The 12,115-nt window shown below is 52.2% G+C and overlaps 1 protein-coding gene across 3 annotated transcripts in view; it reads left to right on the forward strand.

Moving 5' to 3' along the window:
- Positions 1-1,899: 1,899 nt before the first annotated feature.
- The window catches only part of ELF4 (E74 like ETS transcription factor 4), a 39,194-nt gene continuing 28,978 nt past the window's right edge, over positions 1,900-12,115 (forward strand). The window contains exon 1 of one of the 3 annotated variants that reach the window (XM_028122692.2): positions 1,900-2,050. The gene's annotated coding sequence lies outside the window, so the exon portion shown is untranslated. Of the gene's footprint in view, positions 2,051-2,270; positions 2,355-12,115 lie in introns of those variants that run through there. The other 2 variants (XM_028122689.2, XM_028122690.2) reach the window with 2 other exon arrangements.

Genomic DNA, 12,115 nt, shown 5'->3' on the forward strand with positions numbered 1-12,115 from the left:
CTCTCAAATAAATAAATAAATAAAAATTTTAAAAAAATCCTCAACTTCCTTTAAAAAAATAAAAAAATAAAAATAATGTAAGTGAAGCTCAGAGAGTTTAAGTGACTTGCCCAAAGACACACAGCTGGTAAATGGTGCAGCTGGAATAGGAAACCAGGTCTGTCTGATGTTGGGGACCATTGAACTCTTAGCAAGATGGAAAAGTATGTGTGTTTGTATCTATTAGTGAGTCTCAAGGTCAAGGCAAAGGGAGCTTAGGGATGGCTGGGACCTACCACGATTTCGATTTCGACAGGGGAGCCTCACAGACAAGAGACCAGCAGAGAACAGTGTGGCTCCAGGATCAGGAATCCCCTGGGGAAACATGGCCACTTAGAAAAGAAAAAAAAAATGGAAATCTCTTGGGGCTTATTTCAGGGACTTGGCTGTAGGTAGGCAAGAGATCTTAAGGGCCAGTGCCCCAGTCCAGCCCCTAGGTTTTCCCCCAGAAACCTATAATCTGCAGCTGCCTTCACTGCCATCATCCACCACCATTCCTGTCCCCCAGTCTTGTGCCAGGGACCATCCTCTCCCAAGGCTGGGGAAGCAGGCAGATGCTGGTGGTTGAGCAGGTCCCTGAACTTCAGGCCCTTTGGCCACCCCTGCCCTTCAGAGGGCCTTCCTCCTCTGGGGCCCCTTCAGCTTTCCTGCTTTCTGCCAAGGAGCTGCCAGGGCTGAGGCTTGGATGGGCCCTTCCTCTAGACCATGTAGAACCATAAGAAGTGACTATTTCCAGCCATCTCCCTCATAGATCCTCCTAGCTATGGGACCCGGTGGCGTGTGGGGGCTTGTATGGATGCCGGGGCAGGTCAGAGAGGGTAAGGGGGAGATAGAATGGGAGACTGGGGTTCATATGGATGCCCCAAACAGGGCAGCTTGGCTTTGGAGAGAAGGGGGGCATGAGCTTTTTCCCAGCACCCCAACTCTGGCTGCCTCTGCACCTGCTGTGGCAGTCCCGCTCCCCCCCACCCCAGCCCTTCCCCTAATTCATGTCTGCCTGGTCTCCCCCACCAGAAGCCCTAGGCTCGACTTCCCTAAGAAGTCCCCCAAACTCTCCAGTCACCCCCAAGCACACGATGAGGCATTTGGCCCAGGATTCCGCAGTGTTTGGAATCTAGCTCCTGAATTGTATCCTCTGGGCATCTCCTGGCCTCACCAACCGCTCCGCCCGCCCTCGTCCTCCCATCAGGTCCGCACACAGCAGGCGCTCAATAATCTGGAGTGCAAGGGTGTGGGCCAAAGGCGTCAAGCCAGTGGCGTGTGCAGGCCGAGGGGGGTGGACATAGCCATCCAGGGTCCCCGGGGAATAGATTTTTCTCCGAGGCATTGTGTGGGGGCTTCCCGCCGGGAAGGGCCCCCACAGGGAGCCGAGAGCCCTGGCCCGCCGCGTGCTAGCAGACTGAGGGGCGAGGGCCAAGAAAGGGGTGCGCGACGTGGGCTCTGCAGGGGCCCTGCTCTCGCGGTCCCCGGGGGCGAGCGAGCCGTGAGGGGAAGGAGAGGCCGCGCGGGCCCCTGGCACGGCTCCCCCTGCCGTGCTGGCGACCGCGGCGGGCCGGGGGTGGAGGGGCGCTGTTTCCACCAAGACGCCTCGTCCCTCCCTCGATCCCTCACCCACCCCGCCCGCCCGCCCCGCGGTCCCTCCCGTCGGTCCCTCCCTCCGGCTCTTCCCTCCCTCCCGCCCTGCCTCCTTCGCGCCCGCCCCAGCCGCCGCCTGAGGGGACGTGTGTGTCTCTAGTGCAATTTCCCCTTTCGCTCGGGTGTCTCAGTGCAGGTCTCCGCCGGCTCGCGCCCCCTCCCCGGGCGCCCCCGCCGCCCCCTCCCTCGGCGTGGCCCTCCCCGGCGGCCACCCAGGTCCCCCCCGCACTCCACCCCGCCCCCCGGAGTCGTTTTATCAGGGGCGCCGCCGTCTCACCTGGTATTTGCATCTCGCCCTCCAACTTGCCATTGGCGGCGCGACGTGTGGGAGAGCCCTGCGCCTCGCCCGCCCGGACCAGCCTGCCCCGGCGCCGAGGTGAGTCACGGACGCGGGGCCGCGGGGGCAGGCGGGCAGGGAGGAAAGAGGGAGGGAAGGAGGGAGGGGGACGGTGGCCCCGGCGGCCGCGGGGACCGACCGGGCGCCACGCTCAACTTCCACTTCTCCTTTCGCCGGCGCCGAGATCCCGGCGCCACTGGCCCGGCCCGGCTTCTGAGGGGAGAAGGCGGGCTGGGGGGGGGGAGGGCGGGACGCAGCTGGGGACCCTCGCCTGGGCCCCCGGAGCGGGGAGGGGACCGCAGCGACTGACCCCAGCCCGGCGACCGAGCCCACTCGGCCTCAGGTACGTCGATGGCGCCGGTTCTTCGAGCCTTCGGGGACCTCGAAAAGTTTGCCTGAGGGCGGGATCGGGGACGCTGGGGCCCCGGCGTGTCGGGGTTGGGGGCCCAGGGAATGGTGGGAGAGCCGCGGCGTGTTGAATCCCGCCCTTGCCTCGCCCCACCGCGTGTGTGTTGGGGAACCCGGGCTTCTGAGCTGGGGTTAGAAACGGAATCGAATTCCCAAGCCAGGGTGGGAGGCCAGTTTTCCCGCGCCCCGGGCCGCGGGGGTTCCGTGACAGGGCCGATCGTGGCAGAAGGCCCCCAAAAGCGCGGTGCTCGAGGGCGGGAGGTCAGACCGTGCGGTGGCGGGGCAGCCAGATTGATCGGGCGGCCCCTAGCGCCTCTGGGGCCAGGAGCCTTAGTGTAAAGCGCACACTCACTAGTGTAAAGCACGCACGCGCGCGCGCGCACACACACACACACACACACACACACACACACACACACCCCTATGACTTGGATAATTGGATCGCCAAAATCGAGACCTCTTGGCAGGGGCCAGAGTTTCCGTGTGAGCAAGACGCCAGCCTTCCCGCTCCCGCGTTCCCGCTCTCCCGGTTTCTCCCGCCTCTCGGTTCCTTCCTCTGCTGCCGGCGAGGCGACTGAGCGGCCGCACAGCGCGGGGTGCCCTGCCGGCAGCGCCTTGCTTTGGGGAACTGCTGAGGCGGTGTCCGCTTTACGAATTTCTCGTCCCTCCACCGCACCCTAACTCTGCTGCCCTCTCCTCAGGACTGTGTGTAGGGACATGGCCTTCCTGACCAGAGTCACCTCCTGACCCCTTGGTACCTCGGCTCAGCCAGGTTCTCCCTGGCTGCCCCCCCCACCCCCGCTGTGGGATTTGATGGCAGTTTGATTCCTGCCCCTCATCCCTATGCCCGAGATAGAGGCCTGTCTGGTCCTGCAGCTTCTTCTGGTTAATGTTTGACAGTTCATTGTGGCTAATCATTTTAATTAGCTCTTAAAGTGGGGAGGAACAGTTAACCTTGGACTTCTCGATTTTGGCCTGGTGGGGCCTCAGATGGGAGGAGTGCTAGGGAGGTGGGGAGGTAGGAGCGGAAGTGAGGTCACCACCCCAGGGCCTGAGCCACCACTGCTTGGCCCCAACAGCTGGTGGGCACGCCCATTGGGGACTCACCCCCTGCAAGCTGACCCCTGGCCGGAGTGCCAGGTTGGAGAGGGGTGAAGGGGACAGATCTAGCTCTCCCCTTGGGGGGAGATCAGACACTTTGGCACTAAATATGCCTAGGAAACACGTATGCCGGGTAAGAATGCAAATCCCTCTTCGCAGTTAGTTACACAGGGTTTTACCGGTTAGAAGGCACTTTCTTCAACCATTGATTCAGTGGACCCAGAGCAGAAACAGCCTAGCGGGGGAGCTATCTTGGGTTAAGTCAAAGACTTAACTATCTTGGAGGACTTGTTATCCTGGCCCTTGTGGGGAAGAGGCTGCCTTGCATGTGGTTGTTTCTGGGGCTGGGTTGTGTTCAAAGCCTGGGATGTTTGGGGGGGGGGCTGTTGAGCAGGCTCCACGTTGCCACCCTCACCCAGCCTCTAGCTGTGAGCCGAAGGAGTGGCTTGTTTGCAACTATGTCTGGCATTCCTCCCACTGCTGCACTGTTTGCTCGGTGGTTACTCAGGAACTGGCGCCCACCCCTGGACAAGCTGGGGGCCTGAAACCCGCTCTCCCCCTGACTGGTGCAAAGTGGTGGTACAGTGGCTTCTGTCTTCTCTGTCCTATGTTGGGATCTAAAAATGAGGGTGTTGTGGTCTGTCATTCATAGGCCTGATTAATAGACTATCCAAAATGCCCCTGGCCTGCAAAATTCAGGGCTTTTGTCTCTCAAGAGGCCCAGCCAGGCGCAGGCTGAGGGGATTGCTTTCCCAGGGAAATCCCTGCTCCTAAGCTTGGCCTTGGGCCTTGCTGCCCCCCACCCCCACCCCCACCTTTCTCATTTTACCTTCCATCCCTAGAGCCAGACTGTCTGGGTCTAAAACCCAGCTTTGTTATTTACTAGCTATGTGATCCCAGGCAATTGTATGCCTCAGTTTCCCCATTTGTCAAATGAGCCCTACCTCATAAGGTTGCTCCAAAGATCAAATACATCAATAAACATAAGCTGTTTATTAGAATAGTATATGGCACATAGTGAGCATGAACCAACATTATGGTATTAATCTAATACAGTGCCTAAAACTCATTCCACTCAACAAACGTTTGCCAAGAGCCAGTCCCCGTAGCAGTCATCAGTGAAGTGGCAGTGAGAAAATATGGAGGTGAAGAAGATGCCACATGCCTTCCAGGATTGTGTGTAGCTTCTTTTGTAGGCCAGAGTTGGGGTGCAGGGTGTGGGAGGGAGCCAGGGAGAGCGTCTAGGTCATCTATATAAATAACCATAATTCTAAGCCAGGCTGGAATACTTGAGCTTTGTGGGGAGCCAGGCATCCCAGACTTGGAGGCTTCTCCTTGCCTGGGGACCCCAGCGGGTTTCTGGTCTGGATGCACCTTCTGAACTGCTTTGGGAATTGGATGAATGACGGGGAAAGGGAGACCTGCTTCCTTCGTGGGCTGCAAATGGCATGATTCGTTGGGTCCCAGGGCAGGACAGCATTACTTAGCGCCACCCCCCAAACACCCCTCTAGCCCTCTGGCACACCCCACCACCTCCCGGAGGTTCCCTGCTGAGCTGGGAAGGGCTTAGGGCAGCCTTCTCTTCTCAAGCTTGGGCCTGACCCCAGCCTTGGCTTGGTTATCTCTCCAGGATTTCTAAGCTGCAAAGAGGTTTCTGGCTTCACTGCCAATTTATTCCCTTTGTGGTTCTCAGACTGAAAACTAGTTCTGCAGGGGAGAAAGGAAACTCATCCGAGGTACCCAGAATCCCATGGGCACTTTCCTAGAGGTCAGGGGCTTTTCTCATCAACACCAACCTGCCTGCAAATCTCTGGCCGCTGAGCCTCGCATGGCTGGTAATCGTGGCCTCGCCAGTAATGCCCTCTAGCTCGGGCCCCAGTGCTGGTTGCCAAGGAACTGCTGGTCGGGGTGCTCGTTGAGGGTTCTGACCTCACAGGGGCTGCTGAGTTTCAATTCAACAGCCATTTATTAACACCTACTGTGTGCCCAACCTGTGCTAGGCACTGTGGAGGAGACGAGTGAAGGAGGTGGTGGGGGAAAGATGACTAAGACACTGAAACAATCAGAGGCGAGGACAGGCAGCCAGGTCAGTGGCTGGTCAGGTGCTAATTGTGCTCCTTGGAGCAGGGGCCAGAGGCGGCCAGGGCTCTGAGGTCGGCAGCTGGAGGAGGGAGGGAAGGCTTTGTGAGGGCCGAGGCTCGAGCTAGACCTTGAAGGGAGGGGGGGTGGGGCGGCGCGGGGGAGATTTGGCTGGGCCCAAAAGGGAGAAAAGACGCCTTTCTCTGTCTTCCCTGGCTACAGACTGACCTTCGAAGCCTGGATAATTGTTTGGCAAATGCATGTCACATAAAAGACCAGGTCAGCCAGTGTGGGTGGCTCAGAGCAAACCCCCCAATCTCCACTCAAGGAGATAGAAAGTGGCCGGCCTGGACCAGGAGCTGAGGGAGCCCAGCGTGTATTGATAAGACACAAAGGATAGGCAGGCTTCCCTGCCACCCAAGCTGAGGGGATTTCATTTTGAGCTCCCCACCCCCACCAACACACACACACACACACACACACACACACACACACACACGCACGCGCGCGCGCGCGCCCTGGGGGAGGCGGGTGGAGAGAGGGGAAGAGAGGTAGAGGGCACCAAAGGGAAGGAAAACCAAAGCACCAGTGGTGTTCACAGCGGGCATGGGCGGTTGGATCCCACCTTTCCCCAGAGGTCTGGGATTCCTCTGAAAGCCGGCAGGTTCAGGTGGAGAACAGAGATTTTCATTTCTTCAGTGGGAACCCAAGAGCCTAGAGAGTCCCACTGTCCAGACCACCCGGGCAAGGGCAAGGGCAAGGACTAGCCATGTATTTGTTCTGCTGCTTCTGTGTCTCCCATGGCTGAGTGTGGAGGGGAACTGGGCTCTTGTTGAGTTTAACTGGAGAAAAACACCCAGACACACACATATCCTCCCCTCCCCCACATCATTTTTCCTCTCTCACTGCCCTCTTTCCCTGCCCCCTCCCCAGCACGTTGCAACACCACAGGGACACACCAGAGTGCCCTGGCTTCTTGGCTGGGGAGTCATGTCCTAAGGTGAGTTTTTTGGCAGAGACCCCAGCATTCTATAGGAGGAGAAGGAGGCTTAGGGAAAGGTGTTTCATGCAGGAGGTTCTGCAAGGGAAAGTGCTGGAACATTTCTTAAACCAAGAAGAAGAAAGAGGTTAAGCAGCTTGCCCAGGTTGAGCAAGCTTGGCCTTAGATTCCCACCTTCCTGATGGACCATTTTATTGTCCCACTGCTGGTACTCCCTGCTTCTCAGTCCATCTGCCCTTCCTGAAGCTTCCTTTCCTCTTCCAGTCTAACCTAGTATCCTTCCAGAGATGTGTTCTCACTCCAGACCTACCGCTTACTGACTGTGTGAGTATGGGCTAGTCCCTTAACCGCGCTGGGTTCCAGTGCCCACCTCACAGGGTCGCAAGGAGGATTAAATGAGAGACTGCACGTAGGGCACTCCGCATGGTGCCTGGCGCACAGTTACCGCCCCACGGGTGCTAGCTGTTGTGATGCCCGTGACTATTCTTGCTGTCACTTCCCTTCACACACCCTTGGCTTTGCCAACTCCAGGGATCAACTGCTTCTCTGACAGCATTGGCAGGGCCTGCCATACCCATTCCTGAAACTGAGAGGGAGATTTTCCTTATCTTCCTGCTAACGCTTTGTTAAGTCTGCCCCCACACAGGAGAAGGAGGGGACCCGGAAGAAGAAGTGTGTGTGGAATAGTCTTTCCGAGTGGCAGGCAGTGGTGCAGTGAAGAGCAAAACTCAAGTCCTTAATGTTTTTATTAACATTGCCATCTTTATCTTTTCGCCACTCTCATCTTGAGTATCATTTGCTGCAGGAATAAGAAGTTGGTTCCTTTGAGAGAAGGCCTCATGTTGCACCCCTGGCAAGAATTTAGCAACCATTGGTCTGTTGTTATTACCCTGCTGAGTGTAGAATTCTAGGAGCCAACTGACCAGCCACTCCCCACTTTCTCTGTCCTTTTACTAGAATTAGATGATGCGTCCATTCTGGGCCAATGCCCAGAGGCGTTGGGTTGGAGCTGGGGCACTGCGTCTGCCCAGATGAGTTCCCGGGGGGCGGTGCACCATCCCCATTCGAGGCCTCCCTGAAAGTACTTTGGAGGTTCCATCCGCTGTCAGATGGCTTGTGTTTGCCCAGGAAAAACTGGACCACCCATGGACCACCCCTGAGCCACTTCACTCAGTCCCTTGGTCTCCTCCCCTCAGGTTAGAACTGCTAGGCCTTGGGGGATGGGAGAGTGGGTAATTAGTCTTAACCTCCCCAAATTCCTGATGACCTGATAGCAAGGAGGTACTTAGACATAGATTTAGGAGATAATTTGTCTTTTTCCCATAATACCCCCAGAGGATAAAAGAAGCTAGTTCAGCTTTGCTGATTCTGTGAGAATCCATGCACAGAAAACACTTATCTCATTACATTAGCTAACCACGTTCTTGGTGCCACACTGATCAAAAACAAAACAAAACAAAACAAAACAAAAACCACCACAGCAGGCCCAGCCTCCTGCTCTGAAGGATCTGAACCCAATTCTAGAGCTGTAGTAATACACATGCACTTAGCCCCATAGTGGGCTATTTGCATATTGTAATATGGTTACCATTGTAATGATAATTAGCACCTCTATCATGGTACCTAATTATCCTTTCTTTCTAGTGATTAAAGAGCAATTCAAGACTGTGCGGGATTAAGAGACTCTAGCAAGTTTGATGATTATAATACGATATTGTTAGCTATATTTACTATTCTGTTTATTAGAGCTCTAGGGCTTATTTACTACTCATTGTAATAGTTTGCATTTTCTAGAGTTTTATATAATGGAATCATATACCATGTACTCTCTTTTTGTATGGATTCTTTCATTTGACATATTTAAGATCCGTCCATGTTGTTATATGCATCCATATTTCATTCCTTTTTATTGCTAGGTAGCATTCCATTGTATGGAGATACCACACATTATTTATTCATCAGTTGATGGACATTTGGTGGCTTCCCCGCCCCCCATGTTTGGCTATTACAAACAAAGCTGCTATGAACATCTGTGTACAAATCTTTCCATAGCTATATATGTCCTTTTCTCTTGGTTAAATACCTAGGAGTGGAATAGCTGAATCATACAATAGTTGTAGGTTCAACTTTTTAAGAAACTGTCAAACTGTTTTTCCAAAGTGGTTGTACTATTTTACATTCCCGCCAGTAGTGTGTGAGTTCCAGTTACTCCGCGTCCTCACCAATACTTGGTGAGTCTTTCTAATTTTAGCCCTTGTAATTGGTGTGCAGTGGTATCTCATTGTGGTTTTAATTTGTCCTTCCCTAATGATGTACTTACTTGTCACCAATATAGCTTCTTTGGTGAGGTATCTGTTTAAATATTTTGCCTATTTTTAAATTGTTTTGTTTTTCTTGTTGAGTTTTGAGAGTTCTTTATATATTCTGGATACAAGACCTTTATCAGATGATACGTGCTTTGTAAAGGTTTTCTCTGAGTCTGTGACTTGCCTTTTCATTCTCTTCATAGTGTCTTTTGAGGAGCAGAAGATTTTAATATCAATGAAGCCCAACCAATCAATTTTTACTTTTGTGGATCATACTTTTTACTTTTATGGATCATACTTTTGGTATGGTAAAAGATCCATACTGTTAGGGATCATACTTTTGGGCTAGGTGAAGAACCTAGCCCAAGTTCACAAATATCTTGTCTTAATGTTTTCTTTTATAAGTTTTATAGTTTTAGACTTTACATTTTGGTCTTTGATCCGTTTTGAGTTAATTTTTCTACATAGCGAGAGGTGTGAATTCACATTCATTTTATTCTTTTTACATATGGATATCCAATTATTCTAGTACCGTTGGATGGAAAAGCTATTGTCAGGCTCCTGCAGTTGTCCTTATATATGTGGGCTTATTTCTGGACTCCATATTCTGTTTTTTTTTTAAGATTTTATTTATTTATTTGAGAGGGAGAGTGAGCGAGAGAGAGCACATGAGCAGAAGGAGAGGGAGAAGCAAGCTCCCTACTGAGCAGGAAGGCTGATGTGGGGCTTGATCCCAGGACCCTGGGATCATGACCTGAGTAGAAGGCAGACGCTTAACCAACTGAGCTACCCAGGCGCCCCTGTTCTCTCTCTCTCTCTTTTTTTAAGATTTTATTTATTTATTTATTTATTTATTTATTTATTTATTTGAAAGAGAGAGAGAGAGCGCGCGCGCACACACACATGCATGAGTGTGGGGGGAGGGACAAAGGGAGAGGCGAGGGAGAAGCAGGAGAGCCCAAGGTAGGGCTCTATCTCAGGACCCTGGGATCATGACCTGAGCTGAAGGCAGACATTTAAGGGACTGAGCCACCCAGGCGCCCCTCTATATTCTGTTCTGCTGATTGATCTGTTTATCTTTCCACCAATGCCAACTTTTTGATTACTGTAACTTTATAATCATTTTTGAAAACAGGTGGTGCTAGCCCTCCAACTTTGTTCTTTTTCAAAGTTGTTTTTTGCCTATTTTAATTCTTTTGCAATTTCATATGAATTTTAGAATAAGATTGTCAGTATCATTTTCTTTTAATACTTGAATTTATCCTATTTACAGTAATTGCTATAACAGATATGTTTGGCTGTGCTTTTGTGATATTTTATAATCATGGGTGACCCTGATATAACTGTTACTTTAGCAGATGCATTATCTTTTCATTGATATTCTTCAGCTGAAGAGTTCCATAAGTTTACAAACTTATGTATTTGCAAAGTAAGACTATTTATTATTTGCCCTTCATTTATGAACCATTTTTGGTGACTGGGTCCATGATTATCTGCTCTGTACATCATTTTATAGATGCCAGTCATATCCCTTTCCAACATTTTCTGTCTAAACAACATAATACCTCTTTTTTAAAAAGCTTGTCTTCGGGGCGTCTGGGTGGCTCATTCGGTTAAGCATCTGACTTCAGCTCGGGTCATGATCTTGGGGTATTGGGATCACGCCCCACGCCGAGCTCTGTGCTCGGCAGGGAGTCTGCTTGTCTCTCTGCCTCTCCCCCCACTGGTGCTCTCCCTCTCTCTCTCTCAAATAAATAAATAAAATCTTTTAAAAAAACAAAGAGCTTTTCTTCATATAATTACCATCACACCCCATTCTTTTTTCTTTAAAGATTTATTTTTTTTTTTCCCCCGAGAGTGAGTGAGTGAGCATGCAAGCCGGGGGTGGGGGTGTGGGAGAGGGAGAGGAATTTAGAATCCCAAGCAGGACTCCCCGCTGAGCATGGAGCCAATCACGGGGCTTGATCACAAGACCCTGAGATCATGACCCTAGCCTAAATCAAGAGTCAGACTCCTAACCAACTGAGCCACCCAGGCACCCCACACACCCTGTTCTTCTGAATCATTTTAGGGTCTTAGATCTGATCCAGAATCATGATATCTTTCCAGAGAGTCCAGTGATCAGATTAGCACCTAATACTCCCAGGGTGGAAACACTGGTTTTGTACAAAGAGAGATGACCTGATTGATCATCAACCACCTTCTTGATGCAGCTTGGAATAAATGACTCTAGCTGGTGTATGTTTCCCCAAACAGAGACAGGGAGCAAGAATGGTCAAGTAGTGTTTGAGGCTTGGGACCTTTGTCCCCCAACTCCATCCCTATCCCCACCCTTAGACTGTAGCCTTAAAGATCTGTCAGCACCTGGGAGGGCATGCATTCTTTGTATATTTTCATCATCTCTATCTGCAGCCTATGGAGACAGGAATGAGGTGCCTTGGTCCCACGGATTTGACTGCCTGTTGGGGAAACAAGATACACAGATGAAATAATTACAGGTCAAGCCTGTGTGGCATTAAGAGATCTTATGGTCGAATTTGGGCTACCAGCATTTAAGAAAAGGGGGCTCCATAGGTGTGCACTCTACTTGTCAGGGTATAACCAGTTCAAGGGGTCTGGGGACCTTGGTTGGGACCTTGCTGGATGGGCATTATTTGATGAACCAAAACATAGCAGCAAGGGCATGGCTGGCCTGAGAAACTCCGTGAATGAGGCTGGAATGTTCCCTCAGGGGACCATGAGGAGACCACTGGGCTTCAAGCCCAGGCTTGAGTTGGGAAATCATGGGAAACAAGGCTGAGTAGGTAGGGTGGGGTCAGACTGTGAAGGACCTTTGGAGACCAAGCAGATGAGTTTGGACTGGAAAGCTCTGCCGAGTACAGCTGGTATGGCCACAGCCATAGATCTGAATGCGTGCCCTGGGGTAGGAGCTGGCGCCGGCGCAAAGGCTGAGGGAGGAGCTAGGCAGAGGCATGGCCATGACTGGAACTTCATCTTCCTCACACCCAGTCAATGCACTTTCTCCTGCACCGGGCCTGGTTGTTAGCTTTTCCAAGGCTTTCACAGCCACTCCATACAGCTTCCTAACGGCCTACAGGCAGGGGGAGTAGGTGGTGCAGGCCAGATCGCCCCATGGTTAATGGTGTGAAGGGAGGCAGAACCACTGAGAAATACCCACCTGGCTTACCTACCTACTGGTCTGCCCCACTG

This window comes from Eumetopias jubatus, unplaced genomic scaffold (genome assembly GCF_037043125.1).
Source record: "Eumetopias jubatus isolate StellerSeaLion01/CBP00866 unplaced genomic scaffold, mEumJub1_p1.0 scaffold_11, whole genome shotgun sequence".
In the NCBI taxonomy this organism is placed as follows: Eukaryota; Metazoa; Chordata; class Mammalia; order Carnivora; family Otariidae; genus Eumetopias; species Eumetopias jubatus.